Source organism: Rhinopithecus roxellana, chromosome 18, assembly GCF_007565055.1.
Source record: "Rhinopithecus roxellana isolate Shanxi Qingling chromosome 18, ASM756505v1, whole genome shotgun sequence".
Taxonomy (NCBI): domain Eukaryota; kingdom Metazoa; phylum Chordata; class Mammalia; order Primates; family Cercopithecidae; genus Rhinopithecus; species Rhinopithecus roxellana.
Window position 1 is genome coordinate 25,385,613 of NC_044566.1, and position 27,364 is coordinate 25,412,976.

A 27,364-nucleotide genomic window follows, 5' to 3' on the forward strand; every position below is an offset into this window, starting at 1 on the left:
TAGTCAGCTACAATATTTAGCAACACAATCCACAGGGTAGATAAAACACTCTCAGGCCAGGCGTGGTGGCTCACACCTGTAATCCCAGCACTTTGGGAGCCCAAGCGGGGGTGAATCACCTGAAGTCAGGAGTTCGAGACCAGCTTGACAAACATAGTGAAACCCTGTCTCTACTAAAAATACAAAATTAGCCAGGTGTGGTGGTGGGTGCCTGTCATCCCAGCTACTCGGGAGGTTGAGGCAGGAGAATCGCCTGAACCAGGGAGGCAGAGGTTGGTGGAGATCGTGCCACTGCACTCCAGCCTGGGCAACAGAGCAACGGAGCGAGACTCTGTCAAAAACAAAAAACAAAAACAAACGAAAAAACACCCAGTCTCAAGTGTTCCCTTTGGGAAGCCTTCCTGAAGGGGCACCAGGTGGAATCAATGGCCCTCTCCTCTGTGTCCTATCATGCTTTGCACTCACTGGTCTAACTGGTTTGTGTCAAGGTAGATTGTCCTTATGTGTCTCTGCCTTCCACTGAGTAAACTTCTTGATGGCCTTTAATCCTCTGCCCTGTGCCTAGCACTGCAATCTAGACATTTTAGACTCTCAACAAATATCTGCCAAATAAATTTCTGATTTTGGCAAAAATGTTCACACATTGATACGGTTTGGCTATTTTGCCTTCTCCAAATTTCATATTGAAATGTGACCTCCAGTGTTGGAGGTGGGCCTAGTGGGAGGTGTTTGGGTCATGAGAGCAGATCTGTAAGGAATGGCTTGGTGCTGTCCTCCCAGCAATGAGTGAGTTCTCACTCTGGTAGTTCACTAGAAAGCTGGGTGTTTAAAATTTTAAAGTGTGTGGCACCTCTCCCCTCTCTCTTGCTCCCTCTCCCACCATGTGATAGGCCGCTGCCCCTTCACCTTCCGCCATGATTGTAAGCTTCCTGGAGCTTCACCAGAAGCAGGTGTCGGCACTTACGCTTCTTGTACAGTCTGTAGAACCGTGAGCCAAAATAAACCGCTTCTTCATAAATTACCAGTCTCAGGTCTTTTCCTTATAGCAATGCAGCAACAGACTAATGAACTCATACAACTTGATTTTTTAAAAAATGAGTTTCAATGTTTCTCTGAAGAAATTTTGTCAGTATTTTAATGGGGCTAATATATTCTACATATATTTGCTTTCCTGGGTCATTATACTCACCTTCATTTCAGAAAGATAAGAACAGGAGGGGAATTTTCCAAGTGTCCATTACTAGGGTATTAATGAGTAACATTTCTAGACCCTACGATCTATACAAAATATGGTGCTTTTAGGGAGTTAAGGACATTTTCTATTTTTTTTTTTCTTTTTCTTTTTTTTTTGAGATGGAGTCTGTGTCGCCCAGGCTGGAGTGCAACGGTGCGATCTCAGCTCACTGCAAGCTCCGCCTACCGGATTCACACCATTCTCCTGCCTCAGCCTCCCTCAGCCTCCCGAGTAGCTGGGACTGCAGCCACCACGCCCGGCTAATATTTTGTATTTTTAGTAGAGATGGGGTTTCACCGTGTTAGTCAGGATGGTCTCGATCTCCAGACCTAGTGATCTGCCCGCCTCGGCCTTCCAAAGTGCTGGGATTACAGGAGTGAGCTACGGCGCCCGGCCGTTAAAGGACTATTTTAACTGTAATATTTATCCCCTCAAGTTGACGTCACGCTGAATTTTAGGGTGAGGGTAAAAATACAATCTCTGAAGTTCTCCTCTCTTTCTCAGAGAAGCAAGATGTGGTAGAAAGAATAGTTGAGGAAGAATGGTTTTTGGTCATCTGTACCCTTGCGCTAGGTGCTGCATTTATTTCACTGGGCGTCACTGAACAAGAGGGAACCGGTGCAGTAGTTTTCGAAGTATGGATTCCAGACCAGCAGAATCTCCATCAAGTAGAAGCTGGTTGAAAACACAAACGATTAGGCTTCACTCCGACCTACTGGGTCAGAAACTCTGGGGGTAGATCCCAGCAGTCTGTGTTTTAACAAGCCCTCCAGGTCATTCTGGGACATGCCAAGATGTGAGAATAGGATCTCTATAGACCTGTTTCATTCTAAAAGTCTACAGTTTCATCATCAGGAACAGAGCTTTTATTAAAAATAAATGGCTCAGAATTCACTTTATTATTCATATATTCTCCATCCCCAGCCCCTAAGTTTTTTAAACTTCATGTTTCAACATGTTGAGTCTTAAAAATCAAATCCTGAAACAAGAAATACCAAATAAATCAATGAATAAAGTGATGCTGGCTGCTATGGCTCAGTCTGCAGACAGCAATATGGTCCTTGAACTTTTAAACACTTTAAATTCAGTTCTTTCTCTGGTTAGTATATGTCTCATGGTTCACTCAGCTGCATCTGCTTCAGAGTTTGAAGCAAAAGCCTTAAAATCGGTGGAGACAGATATGGTGACCAGAAGAGCTGCAGACAGTGGTTCACCCTTGTTTTGAGCCTGGCTTCTGCTATTCTTTAGCTGGTAGACAGGTGGGCTGATGGATTAAAGTCTTGTATGTCTCAGTTTCCTCATTTTAAACATGGTGATGACTCCAATCTCATATTATTGCTAAAGGGGACTAAATGAAATGGTCTACGTATCATTGGTTTAAACCTTCGAAATATTCCAATTCTCAGGCCTCACCCCCAGCCAATTAATTTAAAATCTTTGGCATTAGGAGTTTTGAAACATCCCAGGTGACTTCAATACGCTGCCAAAGTAGAGACAGAGACCCACTGGTAAATTACTTAGCCCAGGTCCTGGAATCATTATTTCACCATTATTGAACCGTATAAAGGAAGTGTACGTAAAAGCATAAACTTTGATGTCAGATGGCCTCGTTTTAATCCTGGCTGTACAGACTGTTGGCTGTGTGACCTTGGACCTTACTTACCTGAATTACTGGTTTTATCATCTGTTAAGAAAAACAATTAGCAAGAAGGGATTAAAAAAAAAAACTTATCTGCTTACTCCATAAGATTGTTGTGAAAACAAATAAGATAACATAAATCCAAGCTCACTGTGATTGATGCAAGTATAAGAAAATATTCGTCCTTACATACAACCCACAAAAACTATCAGTGGCTTGTGTTAGATGCCAAGTCACTAAATACAAGTGACTTCCAGAACTTCACCAGTTTTGCAGATGAGACATCGTTTGTTTTTTTTTTCTTTGAGGCCATGCTAATATCCCAAAGCCCAACTGTCATCATAGGATGAGATAATCTGGCTCCACATTGGAATCACCTGAAGACCTTTTACAACTACAGCTGCCTGGGTCTCACCCAAACTCACCCAGTGAAAATCTCTGAGGGTGGGGTCCATACAGTGGTATTTTTGGGATAAGATCTACTGGGGATTCAAACTGCAGCCAACATTAAAAAGAAGGAAAAAGGTGACGTTAACTGCTGAGGAAGGGTCTTAGGGTAAAGTGAAAACCATCTGTGGACTTCAGCTTTTGTAGTGACACAATGCTGAGAAACCAAATTTCCAGGGATCTGTCAGTTTATGAAACTTTACTAAAATAAGTCCTGTACTGCCAAGCATCTAAGGAGAAAAAAGTGAACCATAAAATGCTTATCAATGAAGAGCTGAGTATAATGTAAAAATCTATTCTAAATACTATGCTTTAGAGTAAAAACAGATGTAAAATGGTTAAACAGAATCTGTGGTATCATAAGGCAATAAAATTTAGTTGCTTTTCATTTTCTTCCTTATATTCTTATGTATTGTTTGGATAATTTTACAATGAATGCAGATTATTAACAGAAAATAATAGTCAAACAGAATGTAGTAAGGGGAAAAAGTAGATTAAGTAGGGGAAAAGTATGAAATGGAGAGACAGTAAAATAAATGCCAGAGCTGAGAAAGATGAAACAGCGTGCACTTACAAGTAAAAAAAATTTATAGGACTCTCAAAGTGCTAGAAGATTCCTGAGTACACACCCATGTTATTTGTTATTTATTTACTTTTGAGACAGGGTCTCACTCTGTCACCCAGGCCTGTCACCCAAACTGGAGTGCAGTGGTGCAATCATAGCTTTCTGTAGCTTCAAACTTCTGGCTTGAAGTGATCTACCACTTCAGCCTCTCAAAGCACTGGGATTACAGATATGTCCCACTGCAACCAGCCCCTACTTATCCTTAATACTTAGTTTACCTTGGAGTGGAGGTCAGGGGAGGTTCCCAGTAGGATAGAGACCTCAGCATCCCTCTCTCATCTCAACTGACCAAATGCTATTAATGTTTTCTTCACATTTTATCTGATTCTCCCGTGACTGTAAGCCTCTTGAGAGTAAAACTGCATCCTGTTCATCTTTATAAATAATCCTGACACTGAGAGACAAGTGCATAAATGGTATCTCCAAAGATTCACATTAAAGTGAAAAATAAAAAAAAAAAAAAAAAAGGTTCCCTGTCTGTGGGAAACAGGCAGAATAAGATGTGATATAAACATAGCTCTACATAAGCTATTTTTAAAAATAAAAACAAAACAAAGACAAGTCCTACACATAAATTATCTTCTGTGATCTTTTGGACTTTCTATTTGAGGTTAACAGTGAAGAGCTGCCAATGCTCATTGCTCAGTGGGTTTGCTCTAAAAATGCAAATCATTTGATCCACTGATGACTGGTATGTGGAGTTTATACCAATAGTTCTAAAAGGAAAATATCAGTATCACCCAGGAACTGTTAATGTAAATTCTTGCCCCTGCCACCTCAGAGAAAGCCTGGGGATGGGATTCAGCAATCTGTGCTTTATCAAGTCCTCCAGGTGATTCTTCTTTTTTTTTTGAGACGGAGTCTTGCTCTGCCGCCCAGGCTGGAGTGCGGTGGCACGATCTCGGCTCACTGCAAGCTCCGCCTCCCGGGTTCACGCCATTCTCCTGCCTCAGCCTCCCGAGTAGCTGGGACTACAGGCGCCCGCCACTACGTCCGACTAAGTTTTTTGTATTTTTAGTAGAGACGGGGTTTCACTGTGTTAGCCAGGATGGTCTCGATCTCCTGACCTCGTGATCCGCCCGCCTTGGCCTCCCAAAGTGCTGGGATTACAGGCGTGAGCCACCGCGCCCGGCCCCTCCAGGTGATTCTGATGCATGTTCAAGTCTGAGACCCACTGGTCTAAATTAAAAGATTTAGAAGAAATGAAAAGCCAGCTCACTGCTAACTCCTTCTCAAAGTCTATTTCGCTAATATGGCTCTCCTATATGTGCCATGGAACCCCAAACTCTGATGAGCAAATGTTTCAAAACAGACCAAGACACATCTTGACTGTTAAAATTCCCACGTCTGACCCCTCAAGAGTATGAGGTTTGAGATGCAAAGGACAAGCCTGTCTCTTTCCTGCAGTTTATCCTGCCAGACTCCTTCATTCCTCACTCTGTTCCCTGCAGATTGTCTTGTAAATGTGGCCACAGACACATCTTCAGCCCTGAGTCTGACGCCTGACCTCGGCTATGTTAGCCCCTTTGCTGCTGAAGAACAGCCCCTTGGATCACTGACTTGCTATTATTCTGTGCTTAATAGCTCCGACCTGTGCAATATTTTTTTATCTGGCTACAGTCCTATCTCTAAATTCTCTATTTTGAATGAATACCGATTTTGTGACATGAAGTCTGCTATATAATGAAATGCAAACAATGAAAAGGCTAAATCAGTTTACAAAAAATCTATTTGTCAAACAGTGTGGAGATGTTCCCAATTTAGTCTGGGCAGTTCATGCAGCTCTTGATAAGGGAGTTAAAAACCTAGCTGTTCACAGAATGAAAATAAAGGCATCTGCACCACAGATATATTTTCCTTTCAAAAGTCTTTGTTGTAACTTGTAGCTAATTAAATGCCCTTACACAAGAGGTGCACACATACAGCAAAATCAGAGAATAATTTTACAAGGGAGCCCCAGAGAAGAGAAGAGCACAACACAAGCTTCCCACTACCATCTCTTATATTGCATTTACATTTCTATACAGCTTCATCAGTCTGACAAAAAAAGCACAAGGGGAGGCCTTTTTTGTTCAATTTTGGACGAGAGAGATTTCTAAGCCCTGCAAAGGAACGTGCTTAACATTAAAAAAAAAAGAAGAAAGAAAGAAAAAAAGAAAGAAATTGTAACCCTGCCTTAGATGCTTGTGGAGAAATAATGCTTTCTACACACCTTTCTATATCACCGACAGAGGAACTAAAAATTATCAAGAACTTAAAGAGTTCCATTTTTTTATTTGTAGTGTTTTCCTCACTCCTAGAGATTATTTGCAGGCAGAGGTGCCCCTGTATTAAGCTTGACATTTATTTGAGTGGCTTTGAATTTACCATGTCACATTTATCAAAATGGGATTATATATATATATTGACATTCTTTCAATATTCCACCTTCTGAATTTAACTATTTCATTGGGCAGATTTTAAAGTGTTAATTCTCAGATGAATTTTTTTAAGTCATATATGAAATTGGTTCTCAAATATAACTGGCATTGAGTTATCACAGTCCCCCTTCTCTCTTCTTTCACGCCCCCGTCCCCATATGGGAAGACTGTCCAACATAATGGGATAGCATTGGATATAAAAACAGAACATTGTCTAAACAGAGGAACCATTACTAGAGAATTGAAAGCTCTTTGGGGTCAGGGTAATTTATATTATAATTATTTCTTTATACCTGTTCACAATCCTGTGTCACTACACGTGTGGACCCCTCAGGCTAAAACACCAACCCCATAACCCCTTTCTAACACTCCACCTCACCCCTACACATACCCCCAAAATACCCCCCTACACATACACACACACATACCTCTTTTCCAGATGGAAACTCAGAAAGATCCCCTCCTTTCTGGAGGCATCTCTTATCCTGCCATCCTTTAGCATTTTCATATCTGTATGTGATTTTACTTCTCTTATTAAACTGTAAGCTCCTTGAAGGCAGTAACCCTGTCTCATCTGAGAATGCTTGGAACACAGCTTAGGGCCTGACAGACTGGATGTTATTGAACAGGCTGTTTAATGAATAAGTGAATGAATGCAAGCCTACCTGGGCAATTGCCTTCTGAGCTTTGAACTCTTGCTATTATGAAACAGATGAATTCATGCAACCTTCTTGATGTCAAAAAATACCACACTTTTGTACATGGGTGCTTGGAATACACTTGTCAGCTTTTAAGTCCTATTGGTTCTGACTCTAAATCATCTCTACATTCTCAAAGTTAAATTCCAACTGCCTGAATTTCCTCACCGGTGGTTTCATTGATCTCCCTGCCTCTGTTTTTCAGCTTCTTTCTAATTCATTCTATATGCCATTCTCAAGTACTTTTATCCCACATTTTCCACTGTTACAGAACAAAATCAAGATTCTTGTAACCTGAAATTCAAGTCTGTTCAGAACCTGACCCAAACTCTCTCTCCTGGCAAGTTTCCCACAATTCTGCTTCAAAGAGCCTGGGTATCACAGTCTTCACTTAACGTGAACATACCAAATGCATTCCTATTTCTAGGATTTTTGCCTCAGCTATTCCCAACATCTTATATTTAAAGGACACCCATTTGTAATGCTCTGTATACATGTGATATGTCTTTATAAAGTAGGTTAGAGCCTTAAAAAAGGGCATGGCCAATTCGACTTGAGAGAGGAACCAAAGAGGCAGATTTTCTGAACTATGTCTCTAAAGACTGTTGGGGGAAGAAAAATTTGTGGTAAGTGAACAAACTCTAAGATAAAAGAGAATAATTGAATCATATTTATACAATAGAATGTAAGTTCCTTGAAGACAAGAACTACCTGGTTCATCTTTATATTCCCAGTAGTACCTAGTGGAGTGCTTTGTATGCAACAGTTGACTAGTAAACATTTCTTTAATGAGTGTTTATCCATTTCTGTCCTAACTCCATCCAACCCTTTCGTACAGTACCTTGCATATACTAGATACTCAATAAATGACAGCTAAATGAATGAATGATTTCTTAATCTTCCCATTCTTTGTTAAAATGCAAAAGTGGGGAGAGGAACAGAGTAAGTAAAATTGAAGTTACTGAAAAAAAAAAAAAACTTAAGAAAATGAATCGATATGAACACAAAATATGCTTATTTTGTTTACACAGCAAAAGTAAAGTGTACAAGAAAACAAGTAAAAATGTTGAATTCATATCGCCCTCTTGTGTCGAACTCTCCCAGACAATTAAAAAAAAAACTCTCAAACTTAACAGTTTTAGGGAGATTTTACATCAAAATAGGAGCACTCAACCTTCCCTGATCAAGGCAAAATGAGTGTAGCATTGAATGAGAAGGGCAACATCTTTCAAATTTGCTTCAGTTGTTAAAGATGAAATTATTAACTCCAACAAAGTACGGAGCCACCAGTATATTTGCTTAATGGAGTGAATTCCTCCTTCTGTCAAAGTCACTGTGTCTCACCATGATAGTCATTAGAGACCAATGGAATGAGGCTGCTAGCTGTACTACAGGTTCTCTGCATGAAAGGTGTGCTTTAAAATCTAAGACAATATGACTTTTCAACAATAGCATATAATGGAAATTTATTTATTTACAAAGCATGAGAAAAGCCATTGAGTAGAGAATGAAAGTTACAAAATAGACACAGTCTATTCATTTGCTATTAATGGTGGGGCACTGTGCTGATGCAGCTGAAATAAAACAATACACCCTCCTTAAAGTGACTCTTAGGATCATGGAGAGAACCCTGGAATAAATATCTCAGTGTGAAATCACTGTTCTGGCTATAGCATAGAATTCAGAAAGTCCCTTATATTAAACAATATAAAAGCATTCCTCTTCAGGGTAATTTAATTTAGAGAGCTGGTTTAAATTTTCCAAAAACTAAGAGCATGTTTTGAAGGCAGTCTTAGACCCAGAAACATAAATTAGAAAACAGATTGTACCACGATTCGTTTTGAGAGTTTTTCTAGCAAGCTGTTAGCCACTAAGTGCTCTCACCCTTGCCATCATCTTCACTGTTGCCATCATCATCATCATCATCATCATCATCATCATCATCACCATTCATGGGTAACACTCATCATCATCACTGTCACTGTCGTTGTGATCACAGTCATTGATGTGATGGTCAGTGTTACTAAGTATCACAGGTTTATGATGTGCTAGGTCTGTGCTCAAAATTTTACATCATTTAGTTCATCTGAACTTCACAATAATCTCAGTAACATTCTAATTTTACTGATTAGGAAGCTGAGACTTAGTAACTTACTATAACCTCCACAGTAGGTAACTTGCAGAAACAATTCCAATCCTGCTTATGGAAACTTTTGCTCTTAATCATTATATTGACTGCCATTAGGTACCAGATTTGACTTGTGATTCCTCTGGACGTGGTGCCACATGGAGTGTGATTCTGTTCATTTGTCTGCTGTATTCCTCTTTTTATCTAAGTGATGAGCAGAAGGGTTTGGTAGGATTTCAAAGGGTTAAGTGCTTTAAGAGAACAAAGCCATCGAGATCAATCTTGGGTGGATAAGGAACCATAAGGGAGTAAGAAATACATTGTCTGTTAGAGTCTCTTCCTCTGTGCCTCTGAACAAATGGCAATAAAATAAAGAACATGAAACTTCTGGGTGCTAAATCAATTTATTTATTTATACTATATTTGGCAAGCATTTATTACATTGTTGTTAGCACTGCACTAGGCACTAAACAAAATATTTACTTACACACAGGAGAAATGCAAGCCCATATTCTTGCCTTGGGAAGTAAACATCGACTGTACAACAGTCATAGGGTAACTCATTTGATGTTTTAATCAACTCCATCTCATCTGAGTCTAGTACCACACACTTGGATATGTGCACACAGATGTGCACACACACACCTCTGTCCACACTTTTAAAAGCAAAGGTCCAACAACACCAAAAACACACAGATTTCAGACAAAAACTTTCAAAATTTGTCCAACAATTAAAAATAAACTGATTTTAAGAAATGCACACACATAGGACTTATAGAGGTTATTTCTACATCTCACCATCTTTATTCCTGGCAATACATGCTGCGTTACCTATGAGTAGTCTCTTTTTGGCTACAAATGTGTCCCATCTTCCATCTGTTCTTCTAGCAATATTGCTGGCCTACTGCCACTGAAGCTACACCAGCCTTCATGATGTCGTTTGACTAGGTTTTCTCAAGTACCCGTTCATTTTGCTCTCCAGGTGAGGGTAGGCATATATATTTCTCTGTAGTTCTCTGAGCAGGGTTTAACTTTGGTTCCATATTAGCAAATGTGTATGTTTCTGCTCTATTTACCAAAGTTTGCAACCTATTTTGCTAGAGTAGAAAACAGAATCTAAAGCTCCTCAAGAAATTGCTGGCTGAGCCATGAGAGAACTCAGCCCAAGGTCTCAATTTTTTTTTTTTATAATGGGATGTCAGTTACCCCCTGGATTTTGCTATATTCTTTCACATTTAGCTTTTCTTTCCTTCTCTTTTTCTTTCTTTCTTTCTTTCTTTCTTTCTTTCTTTCTTTCTTTCTTTCTTTCTTTCTTTCTTTCTTTCTTTCTTTCTTTCTTCCTTCCTTCCTTCCTTCCTTCCTTCCTTCCTTCCTTCCTTCCTTCCTTCCCTCCTTCCTTCCTTCCTTTCTCTCTCTCTCTCTCTCTTTCTTTCTTTCCTTTTAGTCAAGTCTCACTCTGTCACCCAGGCTGGAGTGGAGTGGCACACCCATGACTCACTGCAGCCTCAAACTCCTGGGCTCCAGCGATCCTCTCACCTCCAGCCTCCTAAGTAGTTGGGACAATAGGCACACACCATCATGCCCAACTATGTTTTTTCTTTTATTTTTTCATCATTTTTTCCCAAAGACAGGGTCTCGCTATGTTGCCAAGCTCATCTCCAACTCCTGACCTCAAGCGATCTTCCTGCCTTAGCCACCCAAGTTGCTGGGATTACAGGCATGAGCCACCATGCCCAACATGTTTTTGCTTCTTTCATTCACTTAAGTAATATTTTTCTCTATTCCAGACACTGTGCTACGCATAGGAGTTTTTACCCTCTTGAGTTGAAGGCTGAGGTTCCCCCTGCCCCCTCCTTTCCCTCTGTGCAGTCTCTCACTGCATGTATTCAAGGCAGGGTGGTTAGCCAATTGGTTAGGAGGTTGGGTAAGTTTCCATGTCAGCTCCGTGTATTACTAGGAGTTCGTCCTTGAGAAAGTTACTTAACCTCTCTGTATTTAGTTTACTCATCTGTAAAAGACACACTCAATAAAGAATGGCTATTATCTTTAAATTGTATTATGGTGATGTATATTTATGTTTCAGTCATGATGTAGAAGGCAATTATCTATGTATCAAACTCATCCTGTAAATTGTAAAAAAGTATACAAATGTAATGTGGTGTTATTATTTAATATAGGGTTTAATGTAGGCTTTAAAGTAGAGTTTGTGTCAAAGAGAAGTGAAAAATATTTGTTGAACACCTACTATGTCTTAAGCATGGTTCTGAGAGCTTTACTTATAGTACTTTACTCAACCTCAAAAAAGGTCAATGATGTAAAAATAATAACAGCCTTCTTTTATTGTGCAATTATCTAACCATCTTAATAATGTAAAAAGTAGATATTATGGTGATAATGATTCTGATTTGATGAAGAAATAAAAAGAAGGAAATGAAGCTCAAACATTAACTTATCCAAGGAAACCTGGCCAGTAAGTGAGAGGACCAGGATATGACCCCAGCAATACCTGCTGCCAGGGTCTGAGCTCTTTCTGCTACAAAACATGCTTTTCCTAGATGGAAGCAATGTATAATAGAGAAGGCTCAAGCTAGACTGATGAAAAGAAAAATGATACCAAACTAATAAAATATTCATACTTACAGGCAAAATGCCCTCACTGGCAAAATATTAATTTAATATGTACAGTGTTTTATATCCCAAATAGTATGGCATCCACATAACTGTAAATAACAGAAGTTACCAAACCTAACTTTTAAAAGAATTCTTTGCTTAAAGTTCTTAATTTTCACAGTATTTTTGCTTGCCTAATAATAGAATGATGGTGTCTAATTTGAAAATGTAGGCAGATGTATTCGTTTTTAAAGGTATCACTTGGGACATTATACCATTTATTTAGATCCTATAGCTGATTAGTGACCTGTTTAAATAGATATAATTGGTAAATGTTTGATGAAATAATAAACATACGCACTGAATCTTCATCTCCTAAATTAAAGATCTTACAGAGTTGTCAAATGCTAAACAAAGAAAGACTGGTCCCTTTTTCCAAAAACTGTCTGCTCATCAAATAAATGAAGCACATAAACCCATGTGCACACACTATTTTGCTTTGTTTTATGCTATACCTGTTTGCAAGGAATTGTGACCATTTTCTTTAAAACGGCTTAATTTAACTTAATTTTTTTCCTTCAACATATTCAAAAGACCTTAGATTATTATCAGTAATTACCAGTATGACTTAGCAAAGGAAACCTCATCAAAGAACTCATAAAACAGGCTTAATAGAATTTGTATTTTGTAGACTCACTTGTTTTATTTTATTAATTTCTAGCACAAACATCTCACTTTAAAGCTTCCAAAAATGCTTACACACCCTTAATCTCACTTTACCTATTTGTGAGAAAAATGATGTTAGTTTTCCAGTTTTTTTGATTATGAAACAAGGATTCTGAGATGCCATTTAAATTGCCTGGGATTATATCAACCCATAAGTGGCAGAGACAAACTGGAGAGTAATTACCCCCCTTCCACCAGGCTTCTTTCTGTCTTAGCCCTATCTTTATTCTTCTGCCTCACTCTGTGGCAATACCATATGATGGGAATAATGTCAGTATTCATACACCTCTTGGTCTCACGTGCTGGGTCCTTGCAATATCATTCATACAGCTCTATTCCTCTGCACAGGTCCTTTAGAACATCACAAGGATATAATGATAGATAGGGTGGAATCCCTCTCCCCTACCCCTACGTCCAGCAACACAGCTTCTCTCTGATTTCTCTGGATATTCCAGACACAGGAAGGTAGGGCAACTGGGTATACGGTCACAATGATTGCATTTCCTTCCAAAATAGTTATGATGATTTTTGTCAAATAATCCATAAACACTTAATACCAAAATACTTACTGGTATAATTCTGGTTCTGCTGTGAGCAATCTGTGGGCTTTGAGTGAATCGTTCAATCATTTTAGGCCTCAGCCTACCGACTTTACTGTGAGACAAAAGGACTAATTTATACAAAGTCTATTCAAACCTTAAAATATTATTAATGTATGAAAACGGTATGTGGCATAATTCAAAAAACAACAGTGCTCAGGACGCTAAAGTATAATTAATAAAATCCAGTAGGTTTTCTCCCTCATTTTGCATATAATGTTGCTTATTCTATCAACTTCATTTTGCTTTAGTTTCTTGCAAATGAACTAGAAAGGTGATTGTATAAAGATTAATTCTATGATGTTGGTAACATGAACTTGAATAAAAAATACTATTGAAACAGAGTTATTACTCTTAAAATGTAGGGGGTTCAGATAGGACTATATTGGGATGTAATTATTGATTTACAAATAAAGTTTAGAAAATAAGAGGCTTTGGAAGCAGAGGGTAAAGCTGGAATCCCTCATAAGCAATGGACTCTCAATTCACTTGTCAATGTACACCCTAGATCAATGCTTTCTCAGATGCTCAGAACAGGTTACAAGTATCACACTAATGCATGCTACCCAGACAGCACAGAAATGGACACTTTGTGGCACCAGAATACCTAGCTACTCTAATCTGTCTGGGACCCCATTTTTTTTAATGCAGTAGCAGCAGAATAAGAAAAACATACAAGAGAGTCAAATGTTTTCCTAACTGCAGAAGCAAACATTTTGCCAGTAATTCCAAATAATTTAAAATGTGGCCTTTCTCTCTCTCTCTTTCTTTCTCTCTCCCCACTTCCCTCTCCCTCTTTTACTATCAGTTCCAAGCCATTAGTCTAAATATTAACAGAACTATGTATACAGGCTGTTGTCCACCTTAATGCAGATTTTTCAAATTTCTTCTGCAACTTACTGTATCTGAACACACAGGAACCTCTTTTTTCTCTCGTGTTTGCTCAAGTTACACAAGTAAGTTCATGAACATTTTGCCAATACACAAATTCTGATTTTTTGTGGGGAATATAAGTCGTCCTTGTGTTTATAAAGTGACAGGATCTGGAAGGATGTTGTCAGGCCAGCCAACTTTTTCAAACTCACTTAAATCAAGTACTATTATTGAGGCAGATGACCCAGAACATGGCACAGAAAGCAAGTCTGCAACTGAGTGCAGTGGCCCTCTCCAACTAGAAATAATCTCAAAACATGGTATGTGAGTGTGGTCTCCTGGGGGGCACCACATACCCTTGTAGACAGGGACAGAGCCGGGGAGTGGCCCATCCATGTGTGTCTATGCCTATGGGGTGGCAATCTTCAGTTGCCTACAGTCGACGTAGAAAGACAACACCTGCTTAAATCAAATCTCTCATCCATCCCTTTTAATTTGTCATGGTTACATGCTCTTTATTCCAGTCCATTCTCTTTCTAGCACTATAAGGAGCAGGTGGAGCAGGCAAGAGACCCAGCAGCAGCCTGTTTGCCAGGAACTTGTACAGCTAAGGTGTATATATATATATATATATATATATATATATATATATATATAGGGTTTTTTTGCACTGTTATGTCATCACTTAAGGATCAATTAACTAGCCTCTGTGGCAAACTGCTGTTCAGTGACTGGTGCCATCCTGTGAGCTGGGCAAACTGACACTGATGACCAACGCTCCCCATGGTTTGTCGTGTCTCTCAGGTTCCCTAAGACCATACCGACGGCACCTGTTAAAGCTGCTTCTGCTAAGCTGTTCTGCATTTGTCTGGCTGGATTTGGACTTCCTGGATCTCTGACTGAATACAAAGTGATTAGAGAGCCCAGTGTTTGGCAACAAGCGCGATGGGGAGTACGCTGTGTGTGGGTCCACAGGAGCACAATGTTCTCATAACCCCATGCAGGGAGCGCCCTGCTAGATTCCCTGTGCTGTGGAGATCAAAATGGTCTCCTTTGTCGTCAGCTGTTTAACAGCAGCTGTTTAATGTAATTCCAAATGATTTGCTTGAATGAAGTTGTCATTCTTGCAGTAATCTTTAATTTGGTAAAACACATAGCTGAGCAATGCTATTTTTAATGTTATTTTAGCTTTAGAAAAGTTTCCAGTCCCTGTATTTTCCATGACCATGACAGATCGAAATCATTACTGGGAAATATAATTATGCAAAGGAGAAAACTAGATATTAATATCAGCATTTTTCTACCTAAGTTAGTTAAATGCTAATTGGCAAATAAAGGTTTATCAAAACAAACAAAAAAGAAGTATAATGAAATTAATAGAAGAAATTTTACATCATAAACTTTGTTCTCACCTATCACTAAATGTAAATTGAACCTTTTTTCTGAGGAATATGTCTTATGTTAATAAACTCAAATAGCTAGTCTAGGAAAAACGTTTTAAAGATATCATGTTTTAAACAGTTGGACAATAGTGCTCAAACAACACAAAGAGGACCACAAATGAATCAACATTCCTTCCTTCCTTCCTTCCTTCCTTCCTTCCTTCCTTCCTTCCTTCCTTCCTTCCTTCCTTCCTTCCTTCCTTCCTTCCTTCCTTCCTCCCTTCCTTCCTTCAACTTTATTGATTATCATCCATTGCAGTTTGTAAAGAAGTCTGTTTACAAGGCAAAAAATGCCTAGCCTGTGTTCTCAGGCAATTCTGCAGTTCTCTTGTGAACAATAGAGGGCAGTGATGCTTCTAATCTGGCAGACATCGCCTCGGAGAGAACAAAATCGCTCTTCTACTTGTGACTTGCCTTCCAGCTAACCAACTTCTCTCTCGGTACCACATTCCATTTGTGTAGACTTTCTCTCTCCTAAGAAAGCTACCTCTATTCTTTCTTTATTAGCTGATATTCAATGTCCAGTTTTCAAAGCACTGCCTTCAAAAGCTGTTCTTCAGTAATAGTTTGTGATCTCTTAAAAAAAAATCTCCTGGCTTTTCTGATATGAATGGCTGTTCTTAAAGCATTTCTTCTTACCTTACTACTCTTCTTCCTAACCCTATTTAAATACAGTTAATTCAGAGATGATGCTACTTGCCAGCATCTTGGCTTAAAAATGAAAACTCCATAGGCTAGGACCCTTTATAAATATATGTCCTGACAACCTACTGTCCAGTGGCATGTATTTATCAAATGTCACAAATTAATACATTGATAGGCACGAGGCCACCATCTGAAGAAGAACACGTTGTGATACAGTTCTTTACTACAGAGAGCTATTTACCTTTTTTAAAAACTCAAAGTCATAACAATTTAAACTGTTTCACTTGAATCAAATGAGATGCATCATCCATTTCCCTGATGTGCTTTCAGTAAAGAAGAAAAGCCTTCATACGAAATACCTTAGGAGAGTGCTTTATGTTTAACCATTTTCTCACCATAAAAGCTAAAATCACCTAATCAGAAAACACTCTATCATTTTACACTGAATGGTTCATAAGAACATAAAATTCCATTTAGCACGGCTATCCACTCTCATCATCTACCCTTTTAAAATGCTTACCCATCTTTCTCATTGCTATTCAAAGAAACAGATTTATTTCTCACCCTGGAGTTGGGAATTTTGGCATGCCAGATTGAAAATGTACCCAACACCAAGTAGTGGATGGGTTATTCTTAGCCTCCTTACACGCTTAAGAGAAAATGGGGCAGTGTATGTCTCTAAATCAAGTGAAGTTCTTTGGAAACTATGACTTCAGCTATAGCTAGATTAGTGAGGCTGTTGTCATATTAGAAAAAGAACTGGGATCATGAACAATAGAAATGCTAGTCACAGCAAAAGAGATGAAGGGACAAAATCTTGGGGACTGTGAGAAGAGGTTGCAGAATTATTACCATATTCATCATACTTCTGATTTATTTTAACTTGGGTTATGGAAATTAGAGAAATTCCTCCAATGCCTTTTTGATGTCTCTGAGCAACCACTGACATTTGGTGGGGGGTATTTTGCCTCAGCCCAGCTGTGCAAACCCCTTTCATCATTTCTCTCCTGTCCCTTTCATCTGCCCTTTCACTGTCTGCCCCTCCACTGCCTTTATTCTTTTCCCTTTTTTTCCTCCCCGCTTAGGCATCAGGGCCTGGGAGCCACAAGTAGGTCCAAAGACACAAGGGTGGCTAGAATAGTTCCTGTTTCTTCCCTGATAAAGTCAAGGGAAAAGGCCTCCCTAGACAACCTGTCTTTTGCTTGTTTCCTTAAGGTTTACAAAATAAAAATCAGAATCGTTGGTGTTAACCTTTCTTGTGTTTTAGACTGTTTATCATATTAGATGGAAGAATATTCAGCTGATATATATTTCGTTTCTTTTTGGAAGAAGCTATCTCCATGCTGTGGCTGAGCTCTCTGGCAGCCAACAGCGCCTTTGATTAGAAGGCTACTTCATAAATTACAAACCACCAGAGTGAGAGTCATTATGTAGAATGGGCTCTGCCATCTGGTCGTCCACTCTCTACATGATAAAGGCCATCATCTTTGCTCTGTGGCTTGGTTACTTCAAGGCGTCCTTAGCCACAGAACGGAAAGAAAATAGATGTTTTCATTCTAAGCTCACTTGGCCTTTTAAACCTGGAATATTCAGGCACTTGGAAGGGTTATTATTCCCATTTAACAGATGGGGAAACTGAGATGTAAAAGAGTTAAGTATTTTTGTAAAAAATCCTGTAAAAAAATGTATAATTTGCCCTTTGCTTCAATAGCAAGAGAGCAGAGTCCTCTTTTCTCTGCTTTCTCGCTGCATAAGAAATTTCAGATACATTTCATTTCCATTTTCTGAAAGTTCTATCAATGGAAATTACGAGTGCATGTGACAGGAAAGAATGAATTTCTTATTGAACAGGTAGGCACTCTGCAACAATTCATCTCAGCTGCCTCTAAAGAAAACAAAAGTTTTTTAGTGAAGTTGATAAAATGCCAGACAGGAACTAATTCTTTACTTTTATGTATGTTTCTTTCCTGAAGCAAGCAGGAGAAACATACCTCTCTTTACCTCTGGAAAGCAGTTCAGAACACACTGCTAGAGGTCCTGTTCTCTTCAGAAAGAACTTCTGGGCATTTGAACTAAAACTGGCCAAATCAAAGAACTGTTTAGTCAGCATGGATTCAGTATAATGGAAATTACTAATTAGTTGAGTCTGAGACATTTCTTTCTTCCTCTATTAAGGTATTTTAGAACAGTAGAGTACAGTGGACGTGTATTCTGAAACATTGGCTAGGTCCTATCCATGCCTCTTATTAGCTGTCTGGTCTTGAGCCAGTTAGTTAACTTTACTGTGCTTCGGTTTCTTCCTCTATAAAATGGGCTTAGAATAGTAACTGCTTCATTGGACTGTTGGGAGAATTAAAATAGTAAAATTGTTACAGTGATTAGATCAGAATTGTTTCAAGGAGAATCTTTTGCTGACTTCTCACTAATTTTTTTTCTCTCTCTTAAGATTGAAAGTTATGAAAATTAAAGAAAGTTAGATGCAGAACCACCAGTAAGTTTATACCAGGATGATGAGGACGATGTCTCACCTCTATTAATGGAAATAATATCTTTGGCTTTGCTGTCTTTATAACCTATAAGCATTACCAATTAACATGGGCAAATGATAACTGAAGGCAAAGGACCATACATCTATATATTGATACACACACACACACACACACACACACACACACACACACACAGTAGTAACTATCATTAGAAGTTCCTGTGCATACATAAACATGTTTCTTGTATTCCTGTATCGAAAGTTTCAAACTACACACTAGTGCTTCTGCTTACTTCTTTGCAAAGATATGACAATTCAATTGGATGCTTTCAATTAATGTTCAGAGAGCTTTGCCTGTTCTGTAATATCAGACTTTTCTTATCAAAGAAGGTTGGAATTTATGAGACATGGCAAGATAAAACCATTAAAGGGCATTTTTTAAGTCCATATTAACGATTACTGCCACCCTCCTTTTAAAAAACAGTAAAAGAAAATGTCAGGAAAGGAGTTCAACAAACTAATACTACTACTGCTTACAGTTTCCTTTTATCTTAAGTCTATGTTCTGATTTAAACAAGCTAATCTCAGAGGTGCATTTGGGCTTTCTGCATATTTTATAATAGCTGTGCAAATACATAACAGTGTATATATTCTTGCAATCCTGTGATATCATCCTTTAACAAAGTGTATAGGTATAGTCCAAATAAACTTAAAGCATACATAATGTCTTAGCTGAAAAGCCAAGACTCTTTGGAAGTATTAAGGATTATGTATTATGATAATATCATCTATCAGAGTGTCAGAAACCCTGGCTTCAGATATAACAGGAGGGAGGAGGTGGGGAGTGGTAAGAAGGACCAGGTGTGCATGCATTGTCTACATTTTCTTCAGAGCAGGAATAAAATCAGTCACCAGTGATCTTGCACGCAACATAAAGTCGGGCTTCCTGGGCTTGTGCTGCTCAGCTGTGACTCCACTAGTGTTATCAACTCCGTGTGGCATTTGGTTATCCTACCATTGTTGCTTGCAGGCCTTTTGTCAGAAGCCATGCTGATTTTACTGCCGTTTTTTTCCTCCCAAGCTATAAGAGCTTTCAAAAGTAACTTAATGGGAAGCAGCTAGACATTTTAAAAGAGATGGAGGAAAAAAAAAAAAAAAACCCAAAACCTTCTTCCTTCCAAATATTCTGAAATATAAGACCAAAAATGAATGTGACCTTGACCCAGCCAATACATTTCACCAAGGGGTCTAAGCCCTGGGGAATCCCAGGCCTTCCCTCCAGAACACTTCCGCACATACTCACATGATGTAGTGTTGTCTTAGGATTAACTTTTACAAAAGAACAGATGTATCTCAAACTTTCACTCTAGAGTCCCGTATCTTTTCAGTATTTCCTAAAACATTTAAATTGTGTTTTCCCCTCTCTATCGCACTGCAAAGGTGACAGTCACTTTTATCATTCAACATCCTTTTGAGAGCATCTTTCCTTTTGCACCCTTAGTTCAGATTTACCAGCAACTGTTAAAAAATATCTGCCTAGGAACTCTATATAAGAAAAATGAGTTTGGCCTAAGCCACTGCTGAGATGATTCAGAGATAATCATTCAGCCTCCGGGCTCTAGTTATATATTTATTTCAGTCACTAATTTCAAATTTTATTCCTTAGTATCTAAGTCAGTACAACCAGGCAAAAGAGAAAGAACTTAATTTTTTTTCTTTTTTTGGCCACATTTTAATCTAGTTGTGTAAAAGACTTGGTGGGAAACTTTGAAAGTAATGAATCACATGAACTTTCTCAATGATTTGTGGATTTCACTCTCAAACGTTCCTTTTCTATTTCAACTCCATTATAATGGATAATTGAGAACTGACTACACAGATGGGGAATGCATCCATCCATTCATTCAACAAATATTTCAAGATGATGACAGGGACATCAAATTTGCTACATGTAACTAGGCCTTCTTAAAGAGGCAGATTATGATCAACTATGGAAGAAGGGGAGTATAGCTTTCAAGTTTATATATTTTGGGTATTCCATGAACACATTTACAAAGAACCATAAAGAGAAAGGGGCTGCATAGAGGGTATTTTATGGGTTCCAAAACAATTCATGATTTTTATCACATCTACTGTTTTCTCTGAATAAGATATTTTAAATAAAAACTGACCTTACTTTTTTCAAAGCAGCAAATTGGTGAATTTTTGATGTTCTGTAATTTCCCGAATTATGGTTTTATATTAAATGTTATTCCTCCCAGAGTGGTAGCAAATTACATGATTTGCCTTTAAAGCAAATATGAATTTGTGAATTTCAAGTCATGATTTGCCTTCATTCCACCTAGACCAGGACTCTAGATCATAGAGCCCCCCAAACTCAGCTACTGTATATTGTAAAAAGGATCATTTGGTTAAATAAATGGCTAAATTGTCAAAGTGACTGTGTCATGCACCTTTTACATAGAATTTCTTATCCCTAATTATCAATTATATATAAACTACATACTAGAAAATAGCTTTGTTATATTCAATAGCATATTATACTGTTGTTGGTGAAATAAAATTCCTTTTTACTCCTATTTTCTTATATTTACCTCACATGGTCCCCACATATAAGGAAAGAATGACCTTCTTAACTCCATCCTTGCTGTCAGTCCCCAACACCCAATCTCCAAATTCTGTGGCATCTCAAGCAGCTGGATCAGAGCAATCAGTAGATGTTTATAGAACTGAATCTTCTTTCTTTAGTGTAGACCATCAATGGCAGAAACAACAAGAAACAGTATGCACTTTTATGCTATGGATTTACTTTGCAATATATACTGTTTAAAAGCTTTTCAACTTCTTCTATTGCAGGGGCTATTTGTATTTGTTAATGATTCTAGTTAAATAGTGAATACTTTCCTCCTGGATGAGGGGTCCCTATTAGTAGCAATCCAGACATGTTGCCTGACCCTTGGTCCCCCTGTACATCACAGGGAATCTAAAAAAATTAACTTGCCCCCAGAAACCTGAAATAGTTTGGACCCAAGTAGTGTGCATTCCCAAAATGCTGTTGTACCCCAGATAAATCTAACTTCTTGCTGCCAGATCTTAAGGAAAACTGTGTACTTTAATTTTCTTATGTGAAAAATGTAGATAGCATCTGCTCTATCTAACTTACAGGCATGTGTGGAAATAGATGCAATAAAATGGAAAGTCCTGGCACTCAATAAAATCCATTCTCTTCCCAACCTCATCAAAACCAAACTACTGAAAAAAAGCAATATATAAATATTACGGTTTTTTCTCTTCTTTCTGTAGTCTAGGATATCAGAATGATATGTTATGGTGGACAAATTCAAAGAGTTTGGGAAATGTGCCATTTCTTGGTCCTGGAATGAGAGAATGATTTGGGGTGGGGAATTAAGAAGATTATTTTAACCAGCCAGGCATTCCTACTCATTTTTCTCTGCATATCGCCACAGCTTGGACACAACAGGAACTTCAATGAGAGAAATTTGAACCTAAAAGAATCAAGAAAATCAGGGTTTTTTCTCTGTTTGACAGATGTAGCTCTCACAGTGGGTCTCGATAAAGCCTTTTCCCCACTAGGAATTGAGAGATAGCTCATTATAGCTACTTTCAAAGAGAACAAGGGAGAGAAGGGGAGATATGGCTAAGATTTCCAAAGCTAGAGAACTTGCAAATATCTAAAGAGGCCAGTATTTACTTCAAGAAATCAAAGAGTGAAATGTTGACAACTGAAATAACAGGAAGCAGAAAATACTCTTAGTACTCTCATTATATTCTATCATGTAATGGAAAAGTTGTACACTTTAAATGTGCACAATTCTCTTTGCAAAGAATGGTCCTCATTGGGTTTGAGAATATCTTTGGGATCCAACAGGAACAGCATGTACTAGAGCAGAGACTGAAAAATATTGTCACAAATAAGCCCATATCTCCTAACTGGTAGATGTCTAGGGTATGCATACCCATCTCCCCAAGACCAAGGTGGGAGATGCCAATATACAAGAGCCCTTCTAAACTCATTCCCTCTCCTTATAAAGGCATTTCCACAGCTCCTAGAACTCCTATCTAAGGTTGTCATTGCAACTTTATGCAATGGTTTGCTCTAAACAATTCACTAATTCAGACTGTAAATCTTTATTATAAAGATTTCCTTCTCCTAAGCAGTAATTCTCTCTGCTCTGGTGGGGAGAGGAATGATTTGTTTTTTCGTTACTGGTTATTTATAAGATATCTACTCTAGATTAGTCCTGCTTGAGTGACATCCTAAATGGCTCCATTCCCCAGCAGTACTCTACTTCTGATGGGAGACTGACAACCTCTACTTAGAATGTCTTTCATGGTACACAATGAAGTGTAAAACTGCTGTGAAAAAGCCCATGTTTCAAAACAAACCATCTCTATAATAAGCACTTAAAACACTTTTCATTAATATATTTCTTTGTGTATAAAACAAAAGCTTAATGCTGCAACATGGCCTTTGACAATTTTTTTTTTTTTTTTTTTTGCAAAAATAAACACTATTTCAACTTTTAGCTAGACCAAAATAATGAAAATGTAAGTGAGGCTTGTTTGAGATTTTACCCACATCCACACTCTTAATGCTGGTACAAATTGTGTTGTTTTCAACCAAAATATTAAAATTCAACAAAAATCCAAAGGCAAAAAGCTTGAAATAGTAAATTTAGGATCTAACAACCTTTCTATCTCAGGTATTAACAAATACCTTTGGTCTAGAGAGATATAGCCCTGTCTAATCCTTATCTGAATTTGCAATTAAGACTTCAGAGCCACAGATATCTGTACACAGTTCTGCTCTCTTAATTTTAAATGACTGAACCCAAATCAAATCAGGCTTCAAATACATTGAAAAGTAAATGTCTAATGTCTAATTGAACTAATAGATAGTACTATTTAATACAGTTAATGCTTAGTGCCAGCTTTAGGGGCCCAGGAGCTGCAGAAATAAGAGAAATTACCAACTAAACAGCATTTAAAAAGAAGAGGAAGAAAGAAAGAAAATCCTCCTTGGAAAACTTGTCATGAAATTATGATGACTTGATTCCTTAATATAAATATGAAAGCAAGCAAATTCATATTGATTCTTTCCTGCCACACCTCCTCCTCCCGTGATCTAAATGTGCTTTGAATTAGATTCCCATTCACTTCCATTAATTGTCACCTCCAATAGAATATTGTAAGAGCCTCAAAATGAAGCACTTATGAGTTTTCTTTTTCAATCTCTTGTGGGCTTCTCTCAGTTTATCGCAAATGAACAATCATGTTGGAAGGGGCTCCGTCTGTTTAATGTCATTAGCGATTGTTTCATAAAACAAACAGCCGCTCCACCATTCGGCTGCAGTTAATCTTAAATCTAAATGTGGCGGCACTCAGGGAGAGCCTCAGACGTGGTTTGTTCTCACCAATGCAAGTCTCTTAATCTATTGCAAGTCGAGGCGCTTATCTCTCTGCTCAGTTCAGAGCAGGGATTTCTTTGTCCAAATACTAAACCAAGCCCAGTTAACATTTTGAGTCCAGAAATTTTTTTTAACCTCCTGGGCAATTTTTTTTTAAAGCGACTCAAAGTCTACAGTGTATTTATTTATTGACTGTAGTATTTTACAAATATTTTCCCAATACTGACAAAGTCAAATTCTTTTTCAGGTTGGCGCCTACAAGCCAGCCTAATCAGTGAGTTTGGGAATCCTGATAAAAGGCTAAACTGAGAACAAAAACACATTTACAGACCTGGGAATGATGGGCTCTTGGAAAGTCAAAGAATTCAGAGGGTTATGTACTCCCAAAAGAGTCTGATTACCCCCATAAATTAGGCTCAATCACTATTATCTTAACAATAATATTATTATTTAGCATAGGCATAGTCTTGAGTACTTACTGTATATTTATTTTTTCATGGAAACAGTCAAATAACCCCTAAGAAGGTATTATTATCCCCATTTTCAGATAAAGTAGCTAAGGCAGAGAGAAGTAAAGAAACTTGCAGGAGGTCACACTGCTGGTACCATCATTTCAAACAAGGTCTAACTGGCTTGGAAGCATATGTCCCTAGCCATAAGGCCCTATTAAAACTGGCCATCACACCAATTTGAAAATCCATGTCTATAACAATCATATATTCTGCAGTCCCAGGGAGAGTTCTAATTTGCAAGTTTTTGTACCTCTGCCAGATAATGTGCCCCAGATTTTTAGTGGAAAATATTATGGTTCCATGCTATAGTTTCTAGCAGCAGAAACCTGCCTGTGGCTGCTCAGGCTCAGATCGCAAAGGCTGCTTCAACAAATAACTACCCAGTTTTGCCACCACAGCTTAATGGAGAGGCTCCGTCCAAGTTCTCTGACTTCGTCTTCCCAGGTGGAAACTTTCAGGTTCCAGCTACAGCCCTGCGTACCCCGGCAAACCTCCTAGGGGTCTCCTCCACCCACCACGTGGTTTTCCCCCATTCACTCAAGGCCTTTAAACCTTTGCCTGCTCTTCTGTTGAGTTCTTTCTTTTTTAATTTTTAAAACCCCTTTGTTGTTTTTAAATTTCCACCTGCTACCAAATAACACCAAAAGACATTGGAAGCCAGAAATCAAAGCTTGAAGCTCCTTACAAAGTATTGAATAGCCAGTCAATCAGCCGATAAGCTGGAAAACATTTATTCACTGAGTGCCTGTTAGTCCCAAACACTCGGTAGGCATCAGGTATACTAATATTTGCTTCTTAATATACCTACTATGCTAATAGAGCATTTTTTCCTTGTTCTAGTAATTTGTTGAAGAGAATCTGAAGGTCACACCTCATTCATATCTCTCCGCTCTGGCCTTTTGGAATTATTTTCAGCTCTTTAGAGGGGATGAGAGGGACAAGCACTTTTGCCTCCAAGCACTTGCACATATGGTTCCCTTAGCCTAGTACATTATCATCCCTCTCCTTACTTGCCTAGCTGCTGTTCAATCTTCAGCTCTTAGATCACATGTCACTTCTTCAGGGATATGCCCCCATTCACTGCATCCCTAAACGGGTAAGTGTCCCTCTGATTGGTTTCCAAGGCATCTAGGATTTCCCCACATCCTGTGCATGTCTCCCACATGCCTGTAAGCACCATGAGGGATAGGGACTGGTCCATCTTGTTCAACATTGTCTCCCCAGCACAAGGGACCATGCCTGGTACAGAGGTAGTGCCCAATCAATACTGCCTGCATGGATGCATAGACAAAAAGGGTGTGTATTTTAAAATAATTTTTTTCTCATAACCAATCAAAAGCATCTCAAATTCTTTTAAAATGGAGACAGAATATTTATATTCTGAAGAATATATATAAGAAAAGATATAGAGAAGAATATAAGAATATAAATAAGAATATATATATGTGTGTGTATATGTGTGTATGTGTGTGCGTGACAGTTAAGTGATGTCCATGGCCTGGAATTTAGCTCTTTTAAAATTCAAAGTGAAAGCCCAGTGTGGTGGCATGCATCTGTAGTCCCAGCTACTCAGGAGGCTGAGCTGGGAGGATCACTTGAGCTCAGGAGTTTGAGGCTACAGTGAGCTATGATTACACTACTGTACTCCAGGCTGGGTGACACAGGTAGGCTTTTCTCTAAAAATAACATAAATTAATTAATTTAAATTGATAGAGAATAAAGGACATTTTGGATGGAGTTAAAAAACATCCCAGAAAGGATAAGGGGAGGCTACAGCAGAGGAATCAGAAGAAGGAGGACATGTACATTTTTCATGTTTTGCAGTTTTAACCAGGAAAATTTTATTAATATGCACCTAGAATTCAATTCAGCTTAACCAATAGTCATTGATTGTTAGCTGATAGGCTAGACACTCTACTAGACATTATGAGGTGGTGAGAGGTAATAAAACATCCCAGTTGTAAGAAAGTGTAAGCAGAGGAACAGAAAGGAGGGCCAAGACAGCAAAGAAGGTGGACATGCCTTTCAAGGGCTACAAGTCTCTTGTTTGCTCAGTCTCCTTTGTTCACATTGGCTCCATCTAGCAGTCTCAACCCACTGTTGCCCCTTCCAATGTCCACCTCAACCTCCCCCTGGGGAGAGATATTAATGTTTAGGAGATTAAAAAAAAAGGAGATATAGAAACTGAGATCTAAATTGAGATTTGCTTCCTGATGTACCTACTACACAAATGAAACACTTTTTTCTTGATCTAGAAAGAAGGTGTGTTTTACTACCTTGTACATACTTCCTTTTTTATCAATACCTGGCATTTCCCTTTTGTAAACTCTGGATCTTCTAGAGTCAGCTCTGAGTAAAACGATTATTTCCTAATTCATACAATTAATACAATAAGTGTACTCGTCTTCAGAATCAAACAAGGTTTTGAAAAGTGGCAAATTTCAGTAATGGAAACCAGAAAACCAAGTAAAACAATCTTACAAGTAATCTTATATCTTGACTCAGAGTAAATATTTGGTGAGTGCGTAAATGATCCATAATTTCATTGTCACCAGAAGCATCTATCTCAACAAATCTCAAATCAGAGTGGTTACAAATAATCAAATGGGCTGACTTGGGTTCATTGTATTCTTCCTGTCCCTGCCAGTGCCTACTATCTAAAGAATGCAACAATTAAAAATGGTAATAATAGCAACAAGGCAATACTTTAAAAGAAGCAAAATTAATCTTTTATCTGTATTACCAAGCATTAAAAGGTTGTGCTTTCCGTATTGGGCTTAAACATGACCACAATTGGAAATACCTTAATACTTGTCAAGTAACGGGAAAAGTGATATGGCTCATTTAAA